At 39.5% G+C, this 17,951-nt stretch overlaps 1 long non-coding RNA gene across 3 annotated transcripts in view; it reads left to right on the top strand.

Moving 5' to 3' along the window:
* The window catches only part of LOC119055117 (uncharacterized), a 138,684-nt gene extending 120,748 nt beyond the window's left edge, over positions 1-17,936 (top strand). For 2 of the 3 annotated variants that reach the window (XR_008391647.1, XR_008391648.1), the window contains exons 2-6: positions 8,248-8,360; positions 8,730-8,834; positions 9,634-9,817; positions 14,604-14,859; positions 15,051-17,936. This is a non-coding gene — a long non-coding RNA (uncharacterized LOC119055117). The remainder of the gene's footprint in view (positions 1-8,247; positions 8,361-8,729; positions 8,835-9,633; positions 9,818-14,603; positions 14,860-15,050) is intronic. The other variant, XR_005083627.2, reaches the window with a different exon arrangement.
* The last annotated feature ends 15 nt before the right edge of the window (positions 17,937-17,951 follow it).

Raw genomic sequence — 17,951 nt, 5'->3', positions numbered from 1 at the left:
CAGTGAGAGCGTCACCTACCTGTTTCAATGTGTGCTTCCTATTATAAATGGAACACGTTCAGTATTTAATGATTAAATATGACATGGGCTGCTTCCTTGGTAAATTCCTTAAATAAAATTGTAAAAGATCTCTACTATATTCTTAGTTTTCTGAGTTTCCATTTTTTAAAAAATCATAGGTAGATGTTTAATCTTATCAAATGCCTTCCCTCCCTTTATAAGACTGATCGCAGGGGCGTTCTTTTTTACTCTGTTAGTAGGATGACATGGTTCTTGTTTTTTCAATGTTAAACCAACACTGCATTACTGGGAGAAATGGCAGTGGTCATTATGGATTACATTTGTATATATTGCTGGATTCAGATTGCTACAATTTTTATGTGTCCATGTTTATGAGGGGCAATGGTCTATAATATTATTTTTGTACTATTTTTTTCAGATTTTGTTATTAGGGTTATTCTGACCTCATGAAACAAGTTAAGCAGTTTCCTCCCCCTCTAATTCTTAAGCTTGCATGAAATCAGTGCTATTCCAGAAATGTTGTATTTCACCAGTGAAATTATATAGGCCTGAATCTTTCTTCATGGGAAGTTTTTTTAAAGAGTAAATTTAATTTTTTAAAATACGGGGCTATTCACATTTTATCTCATTTTTGTCAACTTACTTAAAGTGACTTGTTCAAAGAATTTGTCATTTCACCTAAATTATTGAATTTTTAGCATAAAGTTTTTATAGTAACCTAGTTTTAACTGTTTTAGAATCTGCTTTCACTCCTGGTATTTGTGATTTGTATTCTGTCTTTTTTTGTGTATAGCCAGCTTAAGTATGGATTTTTAAAAAAATTAATTTTGATCTTTTCACGGAACCAGCTTTTGAGATGTTAACTTTCTCAATGACTTGTGTATTTTTTATTTTATTTATTTCTGCTCTTACCTTGATTATTTCCTTTCTTTTTACTTTGCTGTTCTTTTTCAGGTAGAAGTATAGGTCATAGATTTTTTTGCCCTTTTTTAAAAAGATTTTATTTATTTATTTATTTTAGAGAGATGGGAAGGGAGGGAGAAAGAGGGGGAGTGAAACATCAATGTGTGGTTGCTTCTACTGCACCCCATACTGGGGATCTGGCCTGCAACCCAGGCATGTGCCCTGACTGGGAATCAAACTGGCGATGCTTTGGTTTGCAGGCCTGTGCTCAATCCACTGAGCTACACTAGCCAGGGCCAATATTTATAATTTAAAAAATGCTTATCAATCTAGGAATGGAAAAGACCATTGCAAATCAGATATAGTGTAGCTACATAAATCAGTTCTTAATGGTAAAACATTGATTACTTCACTGGATGGAGCTCAGGAGGAACAAAGGGTACCTACTGTCACTAGTTCTATTCAACGATGTGCTGGTGACTCCAGCCAATGCAATAAGCCAGTAAAGAATAATAAGTTTATAAACATTGGGAAGGAAAACAACACTCTCATGATTGGCAGATGACATTGTTACATACAAAATAACATATAAATTCAATTAATGGACAAATTAGAACTGTTAAGTGAATTTAGCAAGATTGCTGGGTACAGCATCAATATATATAAAATCAGTTTTATTTCTATAAGCTAGCATCAGCTCATTAGAAGTTACAATTCAAAACAGCAAAAGTCTTTTAGTGTCCAGTAATCTACATCTAATAAAAACACCAAGAATTTTTAGTTTTTGGAGTAATTCTAAGCAAAGAGATATAAGGCCTCTATACTGCAAATGATATTGTTAGGAGGAATTAAAGATGACCTGATTAAAAGGAAGAACTTGCCCTGTTTCATGGAGATTCAATGTTATTAAGATACGAAGTCTCCCTAAATCGACTGTAGGCTCAGTAACATTCCATGAAAAATCTCAGCACTTTGTGTGTGTATGATATTGACAATCTAATTCTAGAATACATAGGAACAAAGACTTAGAATAGCCAAGGCAAACCTGAAGAAGAATGAAGATAGAGAACTTACACTAACAGATATGAAGATTTGTTATAAAGCCATAAAATGAAAATACTGTTAGCCTAGGAATGGACTCACACATATGTGGTCACCTGACCTATGACAGAGCAGCCACTTTAATTTTGGGGACAACAGCATTGTGGGAGGTGGTCTTTCAATCAGTGGTGCTGCATCAGCTGGATAACCACATGGGAAAAACCTGACATTGACTCCTACTTCACACTATGTGCAAAAATTCACGTGACGTGTTAAGGACTCAAATGTGTAAAATAAAACAATAAAGCTTCTAGCAGAAGATAGAAGAATATCTTTTTGAATTTGGGATAGAAATAATTTGCCTGACCTTTACATCAGAATATCCTAGTCACAAAGGAATATATCGATAAATTAGACTTCATTAAAATTAAACACTTGGGTTAATGAGAACACGACAGGAAGAGAAGGACAAAGCAAGCCTCGCACTGGAAGATGTCAGCGATACGTAACGTGAGGTAGAGTGGGCAAAAGTGGGTTTGCAGCTGTGAATGCACAAAACGGAGTGTGTTCTTGTGTTATTATTCATTAATCAGTGTATTATTTTCCACACGAACAACTGTAAACCTAATTTTGCCCCATCTGGTATTTGTACGTATTTTCAAATATCTTTTCCTAGTTAGCTATCTATGTCTTCTATCACTTCATACAAATCAATAAGAAAGTGACTGAAAGTAAAAGACTTAAAGAGGATATGCAAAGGAAGCATTACTGGGAGGTGCTTAACAGCATAAGTTCAAAAAATTTAAATCATGCCTATGATGCAAAGCTTCTGTATAACCGACCCACATGACTAAACGGAGGAGAATTAGCAATGCAATATATTGGCAACCATACAGGGGTGGAGGAAGTGCAAACTGTTAAAAACCACTGTGGAAAATTGTCTCATTAAACCTAAACACGTCCACTCCCTCTACCCCTCAGCACCAGGCCTGAGCGTATCCCCAACAGAAGTTGAAAGTTAATATCCATCAAACAACAGGTACAAGAATAATACTATTATTTCTCATAGTCTTCAAATAAGAACTCAATTATTCATCAACATTAGAATGGATAAATTTTGATATATTCATATAGTGGAATGTCTCGCAATAATAATACAATAACCTGATGAATCTCACAGATGTACTATGGAGAAAAAACAGCCAGACACAAAACAAATACGTATTGTACTATGCGATTTGTAGGAAGTTTAATTCCAGGCAAAATTATGGTCTAGTGAGGGCAGCTGGTATAGTGGTTACCTTTAGGGTAGGGGGAGTATTGGCCAGAAATATCCTGTATCTTCTAGCTTATGGTTATATGGATGTATAAATATTTGCTAAACTTTGTATTTAGAATTTGTGTACTTTTCAATATGAAATGTCATTTTAAAAACTTGCTTAATTAAGAGTGAGTACAAATAAGCTGCAATCACTATGTTCCACTCCAGTGCTTTTGGGTGTAAATTAAGGGCATTTTAAAAATGATTAAGCAATAATTTCCCTGCATGCAAGGATCTATCTGCAAAGGTGTGAGTTTTATTCCTGATGTTTTCCCAACAAGTTATTTCTGGGGACCTGTGATGAATGATGACGTGTTTTGAACCTGTCCGCCTGCTGCGTGGCTACCTGTGCCTGCCTACTGTTTGATCGAGAGGAACAGGAGGGCACTGCGTGTTGCCTTTGGGGTGTTTTATAACTTGCTTCTGTAAACTCAATGCTCCCCCCATCTCCCAGTTGAACAAATCTGCTACCTGGCAGTCTCCTCAAAGCACAAGGAAGGTGCACCCAAATGGTCCAGCTCACATACCCTTCATGGTCACTGCAACATGCTCTATAGGGTCAGTAGTTCAGTGCTAGCTAATTCCCAGCAGCATTACAGCCTTCTCCCTCTCCTGGGAGAGGTTGCTGAAAGACAAAGGGTATCTCGGTCTGCAGTGTCTGTGCTCAATTTTCTCTGAGTACAAAGTGTGAGTTTTTCCCTTTTATTTGTGTTTCCAAAGGGTTCATCTTGATGACTTTCCCAAAACAGAGGGAACTACTCTAATCCACAAATATTTGTTCTTCACCTAACGATATATAAATAAAGAAGGAAGAAGGGAGAGTAGGAAGAAGAAAGGAAAGAATGAGAGAAATAAAGTAAAGCAAGTTCCTCTTCACTGGGCTCCCACCTCAGATTAATTTTTCTTCAGTTCTAATTTCATGGATTAGATAAACAATCTGTGGGAAATATTTTTTTCTTCAAGTTCAAGAAACAGTTATAGATTTCAAAATATTCTAACAACCCTCAGCCTAGCACTGTACCTATTTTAAACCAAAGCAGCAAAAATCATGGGAAGCTGAGAAATTGGTTATAAATCCTGGGTTGTAGTAGCTTGATTTGTGCATCAGAATGTGCGACCAACAGATAGGGAACATAAAGGATAACAGTATTTCAGCCCTGGTCGGTGTGTGGCTCAGTATATTGAATGTCAGCCTGTGAACCAAGGGGTCGCTGGTTCAATACCCAGTCACAGCACATGCCTGGGTTGTAGGCCTGGTCCCCAATTGGGGGCACGTGAGAGGGGACTGATTGCTGTATCTCTTGAACATTGATGTTTCTGTCCCTCTTTCTCCCTCCCTCCCATCCCCTCTCTCTAAAATAAAATCTTAAAAAAAGATAACAGTATTTCTAAAATCACAGCCATGAGGAGACTCAGCCATGGTCTGAGACTCTGAGTGGTTTCAGCTTGCTTGGTGGAGGAGCAAAATTGCAGAGTTTCAAGTGACAGGCCAGCCCAGTCAAGGTGCAGTGGGGGTGAGCTCATGCCGTCGGGTGCACAGTGCACGTGGCATGCTGTGTCTCCCGAGACAGGATGCCTCATGGTGGGTGGGTGGGGCCAGCCCTCACCAGATGAAATGCTGATGTCAGTTAAGATGGCCCAATTAGCCTCGATTGCAGCATGCACCCAGGTGCTGTGGCTTAAAATAAAGTAGCAAGTGTTGAAATGTGTCCCTAAATACATAGGTTTTTATTAAAGAAAAATATTTTTATTTAAAAACCACCATTTCTTAGTTAAAATGTGGCTTGTGGCATCCTGATGCCTGGGTTCACATCTCAGCCCCATCGCCCTGTGACCTGGAGGAAGTTATCAGTCTCCTGTGCACCTCGGTCTCACCTGTGTGTGACTGTGTGGTTACAGACATCAGCCTGTAGCAGCCTTTGTCAGCCTGTAGCAAGCTTTGTCCGATGTTCATTATTTACTTATTTTATTTGAGGAGGGTGTGAATGTAAGTTTTTGGTTCATTGGTTTCAGAGATAACTGATTTGTTAGCCCACATATGCAGTCATACCTGTGCGAATGTGTACGTATGTTCACCCCTCTGCACCCGAGTGACGGGCGCATGGGTATTTGAGTGTGCAAGTATGTGAGTGTATGCATATATGTGCCTGTATCGGTGGGTATATCCTGAGGCTGCTCTAAATTACCAGAAACTTGATGGCTTAAAAACCACAAATTTATTCTCTCCCAGCAAATTGGCACAACTGGGCTGAACTCAAGGTGCAGGCTGAGCCACAGTTTCTCTGGAGGTTCTAGGGGGACCTGACTCTTGTCCCTTCCAGTCTCTGCTGGCTGCTGGCATCTCGTGACTGTGCACACTCCATTCTCTGCCAGTCCTCACCTATAGCTTCTCCTCTGTGTGTTATGTGCATGTGTGTGAAGGGTGTGTGGGCACGTGAGTGTATTTGTAATACATGTATGTGCATGGTGTGTGCATGCATATGTGTGAGTATGTGATGGGTATGCATATACTGAATATATATATATATACATTTACCCATTATGTGTGGGGGGTATTTTTATGGAAAGTAGGCTATCCAGCTAACCTTTGCTTAAAATATTTTATTAACATTCTGAAATATGACTTAGTTGGAAGTCTGTACTAATGAATCTGTGCTCTTAACAGATGGTGAAATAAACACAATGTTTCTACCTTCCCAGAAATCTTCTTAAGCTTAAAATTGTTGTCATTTGTGAGAAAAGAGCAACCTTGTTTAAATGCTAGCAAACAAGCAAGCGCATGCCCTCTTACCTCTGTCTGAACCTCAGAAAGAGGACCCAAGTGGGAATTCAGCCTAATGAAAAACGCATTAGGGATGGTACCGAAGGCTCGGAGGGTCTATTACTCATTTTAATCTCAGCCAACCAGGTAAACAGGCACCGGCCCGTGAGCCCTGGCTCGAAAGAAGGCTTGATAAAAGCCAGGTAGTGGTCCCAAATGAGGGGTTTTCAAGTTTCTTTTTTTTCTGCATTTTATTTACTAAGGTTTTCTTTTTTCTTTAGAAGGAGAAGATGGTGGGGTTGGGGAGAGAGAGAAACATTGATTTGTTGTTCCACTTACTTACACATTCATTGGTTGATTCTTGTGTGTTCCCTGACTGGGGTCGAACCCACAACCTGGGTGTATCAGGATGACACTGTAACCAACCGAGCTACCTGGCCAGGGCCTCTTTTTGCATTTTGAAACCTGTTTGTGAAATCACATTTGGGTTTGATGAAGACCAGATGGTGCTACAATTTGCTATTTGGTATAAAGAAGGGACTAGGAAAGATAGAGCCACGGTGGGTTAACTGCACCAGTGCAACTTCTTCAAAGCTTAATATGTATTACAAATGTAAAATACTATGTATATTCTATTTTATTACATACTTATGCATGCCTTTAACGATTATTTTAAACATCTATGTGTGCTATAAAAATAAAGCTCATTCAGTTGTGAGTGGGACACTATGCTAGCTACAAGTATGGCGTCCAAGTTAAACCATTTATAATTTCTAGTGAGAAGATTCAGTAAGATAAACATAGGCAGGGTGAGTGTGACAAAATCTTAGTTCTATAGGGCTCCTGCAACAAAATACCACAGACTGGATGGCTTATAAATGACATAACTGTCTCATAGTTCCGGAGGCTAGAAGTCCAAGATCAAGGTGCTGGCAGATTGGATGTCTGCTGAGAGCTCACTTCCCGTTTCATAGGCAGCTAACTTTTGGCTGCTGAGAGATGAGGGAACTCTCAGGTCTCTTCTCTAAGGGCACTAATCCCATTCATTACGGCTCTGCCCTTGTGACCTAATCACCCCCGGAGGCCCCAAGTTCGTACAGCACTGCACTGGAGATTGGGTTGCAGTAAATGAGTTCTGAGGGGCACACATGTTCCATCTCGAGCAAGTGCTCAGAAGGCTATTCAGAAGAGGGAGAGGACCTATGGTAAGGGGAGCTGGGATGCATTCGTGTAGCAGGTATCAACAAGGCCTTGCTATACAACAGAAATCAATTGATTGAGCTGACTATTGAGAAGATAAGTACGAGCTGGAGGAAACGGTATAAAGACAGGAAAATGCGGGGCATATTGGAATAGCATAGAATCCCATCTTTCTGGAGCATAGGCTCCCTCTTTAAAGAGGGTTTCTTGGCTTCTGTAGTACCGAGTTGGTTTTGTTTTTGTGTTTTTGAGTTTGGATACCATTCTTTGCGATGCAGGGGGCTGTCCTGTACATTGCTGGGTATGTAGCAGTATCCCTGACCTCTACTCACCAGACACCAGCAGCATCCTGGCTTCCACCCCCAAATTCTGCCCATGTTGCAATAAACACAGGTATCTCCAGGCATTACCAAGTGTCTCTAGGGGGCAGTATGGCCCCAAGTTGAGAATCATTGTTCTAGGAACTTCCCACCCCAAGGACCAAGTAGCATCACCTGGGAACTTGCTAAAAATGCAGAACCTCAGACCCACTGACAGTCTGCATTTTAACAATTTCCCTGAGTGATTCATACACACGTTAAAGTCTGGGAACAACTGCTTCCTTGAGAAACAGAAGCATTAGGCAGTGAGATTGGTTAGAGGTGGGCATGGATGATGGTGGAAAGGCTTAAACATCTTGCTATATATAATATTAGATTTAACTTGGTAGTCAACGAGGCTATACTGAATATTTTCTTTTTAACAGATTTGTTTTAGATATAAAATACACTGGCAGCCTTGTTATGCCTACTTAACATTCTTCTCACCTTTTTTTACTACTTCTATCTCAGTTTTAGAGGGAATAATGAATGGCAACTAAAAAAAAACTGTATTTTTCAGTATCCTTTATAGGTGGGGGAGCTATGATGCTATATTTCAAGCAGACATTATCTGGGGGGAGGGTGGTTATAGGAAAACTTCAGAAGGAGAATGATTCAAATGGCATGTCTTTTTTCCTTAGGTCTTTCTCCTCCTTTCCTGGGAATGAAGAAAATATTTCACATTTCAGCAGCCACCTTACAGTCTAAGAGGAGGCACTCCCTAAAGACGGTGGAACACAAAGCCAGAAGAAATGTGAGTCAGAGAGAGAAAATATGCCCCAATATTGTTTAATACACTAGTTTTCAGAGGTCTATTACTCATCTGAATTCAATTCCTAACTGTTGAAAATTGCAGTTGATATGATGGATGAATTGGGGGAAATGAGATCCATGCAGAATCTATTGAAATAGTCTGGATGGGACTGGGAGAAGGGAAATGAAAATGAAGAATTTAGGCTCTGATTTTGGGGGGAGGTATGATTATTTTTAAGTCTGTCCCTGGAAAGTGGTGGTGTCATTTATGAACATTTGAAAGTCAGGACAAGGACAGGATAATGCTGTGAGTTTGACTTTGGACATTTCTCCCTTGAGAATTAATAAGACAGTTGTGTTTATCCATCAGGCAGAGGAGCCTCAGGAGAGAAGTCGTCTGTGGAATGTAAGGCTATTGAATGGAGATGATTGTACTTGAACAAGAATGAATGAATGAATAAATACAAGGAAGCTGGTAAGTGGAAGCTGGGCAGGAGTGGGATCGGCAGGATGAAGGGAGGAGGTGGAGGGGTGATCGTGGATATGCTACTGAATGGAAGAGAACCGTGAAGGAGAACAGCAGTTGTTAAGGGATTTCTGCTAAATGGCTTCCACAGAAGGGGTTTTTACGATGCTGTTTAAAGACCTCGGAGGACCCAGAGCTATTTCATAAGAAAGACAACTTGCTCAAGGAGCACGTCCTCCCTTGCCGTGACCTCCTGCATCAGTGAGTTCAAGTGTTGGTTCACTCTCTGTGACTGGGCTGAGTAACTGAATCATGCCCAATCTTTCCCAGACTCTTCCAAGTCTGCCACAACTCTTTAGAAATCTCCTATAGCTAATACCATCATGGAAACTATCAATCCACATCATCTCTGACATGGTCAAGATTATGGCCTTCCTAACATATTTCTTTTCTTTTTTTTCCTACCCAATATATTTGCATTCCCAGGTAAATTAATTACACAAAAGGTGGTTTGTTAAGTAGCTACAGATAGAGGTCATAAGCTAGGTGTTTTCAGGACTGCAAAGATGATAAAGCTCTAGCTCTCAGCATACCCTCGGGATGGAAATCAGGCCACTGTTATAGGCACCCCAGTAGGATGTATCTCAGGCTGCTCAGGTTCTGAGAACTGAAGGCCCAGGGGTCTAAGGGTAGGACTCTCCTCTTGTCCAAAATGCACAAGCTCTGGGGTCCCAGTTCTGCTTCTTTGGGGAACACTGTCACAGCCCTCACTTTTCTCTTGTTGCACATCCCTCCTCTGCATATACAGACTGTCAAGTTTCATCCATTTTTGCCCATTCTTAAAAAAAGAAGTCACCAGGATGGCACTGTGAGAAGACTTCCAGGCCTCTCCCTGTGATTTTACAACAAGCTGGGCAACTATAATTCAACGAAAGCTTCCCTGCTCAACACACAAACACATCTGAGAGATCTGCGCATTGAGACATCTGGAGGTGCGAGCATCTGACATTGTAGCAGTACAGGACTGGGGTGCAATCTGCATGGGGCAGACAGGAGGGCCAGAGGCAGCAGTCCAGCCTGCATGGCCAGTGGGGGCTGAGCCACAGATACATCAACCTGCTTCCCCCGGCCTACCAAGGTAGAGTCTCGTAGAGGCAGCTGTGACACCCCAGCCAGGAGGGTGTGAGTGGTGGCTTCTGGGTCCAGGAAAGTGACACTGGGGATGCACAGCCAGGAACCCAATTGCCCACCACATCCCACCTTGGATGTGCCCTGAAACCTAGGCAAATGCGTTGTTAAGAAGGCCCCTACCTCCTCGGGGAACAAGGGGCACTTTCCACAGCTGAGGTGACACCACCCCACAATAATGCCCAGTCCTAATAATGCAGGTAAGGGAAAACAAAACTTGCACTATAGCACCACCTACTGGACAACAAAAGAAAACTCCTCTATTAAAACAGTCAAAAGAAAGTACTTTAAATAAAAAATTTTTTTCATTTCTTTAAACACCAAGAGAAGTAATCCATTGAATACCATGAATAACTGAGGCAAAAGGTAGTTAGGAAAGGAAATTAAAATCTCCAGAAAATAAACATAAAAATATGGAACTCAGTGATTTCAAAATAATAGTTCCAAAAAAATTCAACAAAGTATCAAGAAAAATAAAAAAGGCAGTTTAACGAGCTTAGAAATAAAATCAACAAACAAGAATATGCACTTTATCAAATAGATTGAAACTATAAAAAAGAACCAAACAGAAATACTGTAGCTGAAGAACTCACTAAGTGAAGTAAAGAATTAATTAGACCGGATGAAAGAATGAATTAGTGATCTTGAAGACAGAAATACAGGAATGACTCAAGTGGAAGAAGAGAAAGAGCTGAGTTTTAAAAAAAGGAAAGAATTCCATGAGAACGGTCTGACCCCATTAGAAACATATGAATACTGAGTGTGTCAGAAGGACAGGACAGGCGGAAGGGAACAAGTAGCCTACCAAACAGATAATCAACCAGAACTTCCCAAACCTGAGGAAGGAACTGGATGCTGAAATTCAAGGAGCTAACAGAACGCCTAAATATCTTAGGCAAGAAGACCACGTCCAAGGACTTTATAATAAAACTATAAAAGGTTAATGACAAAGCAAGAATTCTCAAATCAGCCAGGGAACAGAAGACAGAAACCTATAAAGACACTCCCATTAGATCATCATTGGATTTTTAAGCAGGAACCCTACAAAGTACGAGAGATTGAAACCAGATACTGAAAGAGAAATCACTAGCCAAGTATAGTATGTCCAACGAAATTATCCTTTAGATACAAAGGAGAAATAAGGACTTTTCTAGACAAACAGAAACTGAGGGAATTTACCACCCCAAGACCTGCATTATGAGAAGTGCTGAAAGGAGTTTTCGACATGGAACAGAAAGACCAAGAATACAAAGCTGGGAAGAAGATGACGAGAAAAGAGCCAGGAGCAGGAAACGGCAACTCTTGCTCAGAATAAGATGTTAAACACTTAATTATAACATAAAAATTAGAGGGGTCAAAATATATATTTTTTGGAAATGAATGCACAGCATAAAAAGAAATAATTTGTGACAACAAAATCATAAAAGGGAGAGGGTAAAGGTCTGAATTTGCACAGGTAAGTGGACATAAGATACAAGGCCTATTGTATATATGAAAACTTTTTCGCATAAACATAATGGTAATCACAAAACAAAAATCTAAAACTAAGAATCACAACATAAACAGAAAGGTAATGGAGGAAAAATCATAGAATACCAACAAACTCAAACAGAAGGGAAAGAAACAATGGAGACACAGAGCAACCAAAAAACAAAAGGTAAAATGGCTATAGGAAGTCATCGGACATCAATAATCACCCTAAATGTCAATGGTCTGAACTCACCAATATAAAGACACACAGCAGCGGATTTAATCAATAAGCAAAACCCAACCACATGCTGCCTTCAGAAGGAGACACGTCTCAGCCTCAAGCACAGACAGACATGAAGTGAAGGGTAGGAATGATTTGCCAACCAAATAGCATCCAAGAAAAGCAGGTATAGCTGTATTTATATCAGAAAAAAATAGATTTCAAGATACAAAATGTAACAGAGACAAAAAATGGACAATACATCAAGAAGACTAATATTACTTACCAATATATTTGAACCTAATCTGAATGACCAAAATATATAAAACTACTAAAGAGAGAAACAGACAAAAATACAAGAATAGTAGGTGTCTCAAATACCCTATTGACAGCAATGAATAAATCATCCAAAAAGAAAATCAACAAGGAAGTATCAGCCTTAACTGACGAATTAGCTCAGATGGATGTAATCTGTATTTACAGAGCTCTTTACCCAGAACACCAGATACACATTCTTCTCTAGTGCACATGGAACATTATTAAAACAGACCAACTATTGGGGCACAAAACTAGTTTCAACAAATTTAAGAAGTCTGAAATCATACCAAGCACATTCTCTGACCAGAATAGTTTGAAACTGTAAATCAAAGAGAATGCTGGTAAATCTACAAATATGTGGATATTAAACATGCTATACTGGGTCAGAGAGGAAATAATAGAACAGATAGATACATAGAAACAAGTAAAAATGATGCTACAATGTTTCAAAATTGGGGGGATGCAGCAAAAGCAGTACTAAGAGGAAGTATATATACCATTTGAGGCCTACCTCAAGAAATAAGAGAAATCTCAAATATAGTGACAGTTCTATATATCTCTCCACTAAAAGACTATTGGAAACAAAAAAATACAAAAAACAAGAGGGTTGCAAAACACAAAATCAATATATAAAAATCTGTTGCATTCCTATATATTTAACAATGAAATTTCAATTGCAGCAAAAAGGAGAAGATACCTAGGAATAAAATTAACAAAGGAAGTGAAAATCTATACATGTTATTGAAGGTAATTGAGAAGGAAACAAAGACGTGGAAAAATATTCTGTGTTTGTGGATTGAAGAATCAGTGTAGTTACAGTGGCCATCACTACCTAAAGTAGTACACAGATTGAATGCAATCTCCATTAAAACCCCAATTTTTCAAATAGAATTAAAAATTATCAAAACACAAAAAATCATGAAAGCCAAAGCAATCCTGAGAAAAAATAAAAAAGTTGGTAGTATCCCACTACCTGATTTCAAATTATACTACATGACAATAATCAAAATAGTATGGTACCAGCAGAAAAAAAAAAGACATACAGACTAATGAAATAGAACTGAGATCCCAGAAATAAATTATTTTTGACGAAGGAGCCAAAAGATACAGTGGAGAAAGAAAAGCTGCTTTGGTACATGGTGTTGGGAAAACTGGAAAACTACATGCAAAAGAATGAAACTAGAGTACTATTTAAAACCATATACAGAAATTTACTCAAAATGGATTAAATACATAAGTATAAAAACCTGAGACAATAAAATACATGAAAAAAAACATAGGTGCTGAAGTTATGGACCTTTGTCTCAAAAAGGCTTTTGTGAAATTGACCCCAAATGCAAGTGATGTAGAAGCAAAAATAAATGAATTGAGACTGTATCAAACTATTCAGTTTCTGCACAGCAAAGAAACATCAACAAATCCAAAAGGCAAGCAAGCTAGTGAAAGAAGATGTTTACAGACAACACATCTGCTAAAGGTCTAATATCCAAAATATATAAAGAACTTGTGCAACTCAACAGTAAAAAAATACAATTAAAAATGGACAGAGGACCCGAACAGACACTTTTCCCCAGAAGGCATACTGGTGGCCAACAGATGTATGAAAAGATGTGCAAGCTCACTAGCTATAAGAGAAATGGAAACTAAATCATAATGAGATACCACCACAGCAGTTAGAATGGGTTTCATCAATAAGACAAGAACTAACAAGGGTTGGAGAGCCTGTGGAGGAAATGGACCCCTCACATGCTGCTGGTGGGAACAGAAATTGGTACAGCCACTATGAACACAGTACAACGATTCCTCAAGAAGTTAAGAATAGAGAGACCACACGACCCAGCAACCCTTCTGCTGGGTATCTACCCGAAACAATGGAAGACACTGTTTTGAAAAGATGTATGTACCACTGTATTCACTGCAGCATTATTGGTGGTGGTGTAGCCATGGAAACAACTTCAGTGTCCTTCAGCTGATAATTAAATACAGAAGATGTGGTGCACATTTACAATAAATTACTACTCGGCCATAAAAAGGATGAAATACCACCATCTGCAACAACATGGGTGAGTCTTGAGAGTATCATGCTAGGCAAAATAAGTCAGACAAGAACCATATTATGTTATTCACATGTGGAATATAAAACAAAGCAACGAACAAACTGGGAGACACAGACAACAGGAGAGTGGCTAGCAGAGGGGAAGGGGGGGGGCTTGAAAGTGGTAACAAGGTCAAATACATGGTGACAGAGGTAGACTAGACTCTGGGTGCCGAGCACACAATACAATGCACAGGTGATGTGTCAGAGAAGTGTACACTTGAAACTCACGTAATGTTATCGACCAAGGTCATCCTAACATATCTTTTTAAATTCCCATTATAGCCACTATTTCTTACTTCATGTTCACAATCCCTTATCTACAATTGTGAAATCCTAAAGCTCTGAAAACCAGAAGTGTGTGTGTGTGTGTGTGTGTGTATAAAATTGAGCTAAAGTGGCCCTGAACTGTATAGTCTTTACTCATCCCTAGACCATTCATTTTTTGTTTGTTAAAGAAATATTCATGTTTGGCTAATGATTGCAGCCTTGTACCTCACCATGAAAAACAGAATTACCGCCTTTTAAAAATTTGAAAACTTCTGAGCTCCAAAACGTGTCTGCTCTCAAGAGATTTGGATGAGGAGAGGCGGGCCTGCAGAATGCTGAGTCCTACCCGATGCAGAGAAGATGAGAATGGGAGGGTATAATGCTGCGGAAAATAGACACCGCACCATCACCATCTCCAAGGATGCTGTGTGTTAACTGGAAAACCATGAGAATCAACTGAAAGGCAATTAGGCGTAAGTAAGGTGACCAAACCCAAAGGCACAAGTGGAAAATCGAGCCTTCTACTGGATTCTGGCACTTGTAAGGAGCCCCTCCTCATTCCTTAGTTCTAATGACCAAGATCAAATGGCCTGACCTTGTCCCCTAAATTTAGTAGCTGAGTTCTTGCCTAAACTCGTGCTCAACCTCCCACTTTGCCTTCCAGCTTCTCCAAGACTCCTGGGTACAGCAGGTCTGACTCCGGACAGCAGCCTGGTGATGGAGGAGCCGTGGCCTCTCTGCAGACTCTTTGGTCCAGCCCGCCGACCTGATCCTGTTCTCCTGGCTGGATTCCGCCTCTCGTTGTCCCTGCTCTCGCCTCTAGTACCTGTTTTCTCATTGTTTCTGGAACACTGCCCCCTGTGTCTTTATAAATGCCAACTTTGGTCTTTTTTTTGAAATGACATTCAGACAGCTTTGTTGAAACTTTACCTACAGAGCGATTGCATGGCACATCATATAAATAACGTCAAAAATCGTAGAAACAGAATGGCACAGCTGTGCCTATACTCCCAGAGAAGCCGTTGAGTTTTGGTGACATTTAAAACCTGAACAGTGACTAATGAGGCATCTGGGGTATACACTCTGAATCATACAGAGCCATTCATTGTTTCTGTACCAGGTAAAGCTGAAGCAGTGGGAACTGTTTTGTGTGGTGCATGTTTGGGTTCCACACATGAGCCCAAATATGGTCATAGAAAGAATTTGTTCGGCGAGGCCACCTGCCGAGTTCTGAAATCTTTTCTTCCTTCCTCTTTTTCTCCTCCCTCCCCACCTTTTTTCCTTATAGTTCAGTTTTCTCATCTTAAAAATGGGTACAATAATAGTATATTCCTTATAGGGTTGTTACAAGATTAAACAAGTTGATATATTTTAAGCTCTTTGACATATTTTAAGGCCTGGCTCAAAGTAAAAGTTTTTTTTTTAATTTTTATTTTATTGATTATGCCATTACATTTGCTCTATTCCCCTCCACCCTGCACCCCTCCACCATTCCCCCCCTTTAGTTTATGACCATGTGTTTTTTAAGTATCTAATTATTGTTGACGCCAACTCTCTGTCAGGATCTATTCCAGGAGCTATGGACACAAACATGAAACCCACCAGCCTTGCTCTTATCCATGTAGATACTTATCTTTGCAGGACGTGCTGTTCCGAGGCTTGGACTCCTGCATCAGTGGTCTGGGTTGGAGAGCCAGCTCCGTCCCATTACTTATTAACTATTACATGACAAGGAACTTAATCTCTCAATCTTAGTTTCCTCCCATGAGGAGGACAATAATTTGTCTCATTTGTTATAAGGAATAAAGGATATAAGATGAGTGAAAAACTTAGAATCAGAGTAAGCAATCAATACTGAGTTCCTTAATGTTCAGGTACTTCTGATTGCAGGTCCTCGACAGGACTTCCCATTAGGGCCTTCATGCTTACGGACGGGCAGGGCAGCGTGTGGCACTCACTGAGTAGCTCTGGATCTGGAAGTTTCTCACCCGGATCTTTCTTTCCTAAGGTGTTTGTTCTAGGTGGTCCAGAGGGACCACACAGAGGGGACAGAGGCTCTGCCACCAGACTGCCTGGTTAACCTCTCAAATTGTTTTCCCATCTGTGACCTCAGTATAATGATGACAATCACTAACTCACAGTTATGGCAAGAGTCAACTAAGATAATCGAGCCAAGGAGCTCAGTGCGGCAAACAAGCCTCACATGTAGGAAGAGTTCTCTTTTGTTGGCAGTTACTCTCACTGTTGTAATTTTTTTATTAGGGTTTGATTCTTTGCAGGAAAAAAGCTTGTCTGCCACTGTCCTTATTTATTTCTAGTGTGACTCTAGCCTAAGCAACACAGGATGCCGCCGATAATTACCATTTATTAAGCACCAGGCACTTTCCCTGTATGATCTAATTTTATTCCAAATGGTAACCCTGTGAAGCAGGTATTAGTTTCCCCTTTAGCCGTGAAAAAAAAAAAAAAACTAGCCTCAGATTAAATAACTTGCCCAAGATCATAGATGTAGGATTAAAACCAAACTAATATGACTTTAAGTTACTGGGCCCCCAAAACGAGAGTGAATTTTTTAAAAAATTAGGAAGAACCAAAGAAGCTCCCAACAATGATCTCAACTAAAAGGAAAACTCCACAAATCCTTCTAGGACCACACAGAAATAATACTATAAAAATGCAAATATTAAACCACAGCCTAAGCTTATTTTCCCCAATGTCCTTGCCACATCCCAGCGTACACATCAAATGCTAATATTTTAAAACCTAATAGTCAACGTAGTTCAAACAGTTTTGACCTCATTTAAATTGTCAGATAGAAGAAGATTCTAATGCACAGACAAGAGAGCAATCAAAACTTGCATATAGAGAGTTTGGGAAACATCTGAATACAAATCACTTCCAAACACAGGCTTCTCTTATCGCTGATTGTCGAAGAAGCAGAACCTTAGACCTCCCTGGTGCTGCAGTAATAAAGAAGGAAAGCGTTCACGCTCTCAATGATTAAAGCATTTAACACACAGAGTCAGCACTGGAGAGAAAGTCTGGTCTTCATTATACCAAATGTTATGCAATGCAATGAATATAACCTCCCGTAGATTTTACTAAACATTCAAGCTCTTCAATTTACATTATTTTATTCAATAATTAATTCAAATTTATTTGAATTCACCTTGCATTTACTAAAGGAGAAAAAAATACCCCACAATCCTCATAATAAATGAAAAGGCATAGTTAACAAGATAATTTAATGGATCTTAATAATATCAAGGTGGAGTGAAGGTGAAGATCAATTCACCCTGAAGTCACAACACTTAGTGGCCAAATATTTTATGGAGAGCAATTGTATTCATAATTAGAAGATAATAAGATTGTTGTTTGCATATGCCTTTCAGCTTAAGTTATGGTCATGTAATATCTCACAATTTTTTGGTTCATACTCAAAACATTTTATAGAATGTAAAGTAGCCCATAAACTATAGCATTTGTCATGATGCTTTCATACAGGCATCCAAAGAAAGTGGTTGACTGGCTGAAGGGGGTTGGAAACTTTTATTTTATTTTTATT

This window comes from Artibeus jamaicensis, unplaced genomic scaffold (genome assembly GCF_021234435.1).
Source record: "Artibeus jamaicensis isolate MK-2021 breed Jamaican fruit bat unplaced genomic scaffold, CSHL_Jam_final contig_415, whole genome shotgun sequence".
NCBI lineage: Eukaryota > Metazoa > Chordata > Mammalia > Chiroptera > Phyllostomidae > Artibeus > Artibeus jamaicensis.
The sequence above is the reverse complement of the archived record's forward strand: the minus strand, read 5'-3'. Positions and strand labels throughout refer to the sequence as shown.